Genomic DNA, 918 nt, shown 5'->3' with positions numbered 1-918 from the left:
CCACATGTCAGTTTTTATGCCAACACCAAGCTTATTTTTTTTTTTTACTATAGCTCTATAGGAGAGCTTGAAATCAGGGACGATGATTCCTCCAGAGGTTGCTTTATTGTAAAGGAATGTTTTAGATATCCTAGGTTTTTTGTTTTTCCATGTGAAGTTGAGTATTGTTATTTTGAGGTCTGTGAAGAATTGTGTTGGGATTTTGATGGTTGTCTGTAGTGGGTAGCCATTCCAGCTTTGACCTGGAAGTTCCAACCCCCATTGAGGCTTCGGTAATGGTCATGCCTACAAGGCAGGGCTGAGAGAGGACACTGAAGACCTGAGATCCAGATGCATGGGCTCTCTTGGTTCCTGGACCCTGGACGCTGGAGCTGGACCAAGCAGAGTTCTCCAGAGAACACCGCCGGACTGTGCCACACCTTTCCCAGACCCTGTAGCCTATCCTTTCACTTGTAAGTTACCCCACAAAATAAACCTCCTTTTTAACTACGTGGAGTGGCCTTAATAGTTTCACCTATATCTGGCACCCAACATGGGGCTTGAACCCACAACCCTGAGATTACGAGTCTCATGCTCTACCGACTGAGCTAGCTGGGACTAGCTCCAGCGTCCAGGGTCCAGGAACCAAGGGAGCCTGTGTATCCAGATCTCGGGTCTTCAGCATTCTCTCTCAGTCCTGCTTTGTAGGCATGACCATTACTGAAGCCTCAATGGGGGTTGAAACTTCCAGGTCAAAGCTGGACTGGCTACCCACTACATCTATCACATTGAATCTGTAGATTGCTTTCAGTAAGATTGCCATTTTTATTATGTTGGTTCTACCTATCCATGAACATTGGAGATATTTCCATTTTCTAATGTCTTCTTCAATTTCTTTTTTCAAAGACTTAAAGTTCTTATTATACAGGTCTTTCACTT

General features: G+C 44.4%; 1 non-coding gene across 1 annotated transcript; it reads right to left on the bottom strand.

Annotated features, from left to right (window-relative positions):
• Nucleotides 1-524: 524 nt before the first annotated feature.
• Nucleotides 525-597, bottom strand: Trnat-cgu (transfer RNA threonine (anticodon CGU)). The gene has a single exon. It is a non-coding gene; the product is annotated as a tRNA-Thr (tRNA).
• Between the last annotated feature and the right edge of the window lie 321 nt (nt 598-918).

Source organism: Peromyscus californicus, unplaced genomic scaffold (genome assembly GCF_007827085.1).
Source record: "Peromyscus californicus insignis strain IS unplaced genomic scaffold, ASM782708v3 Scaffold_6__1_contigs__length_162567912, whole genome shotgun sequence".
Lineage (NCBI taxonomy): Eukaryota > Metazoa > Chordata > Mammalia > Rodentia > Cricetidae > Peromyscus > Peromyscus californicus.
Note: the sequence above shows the minus strand (reverse complement) of the source record. Positions and strands in the feature narration are given on the sequence as shown.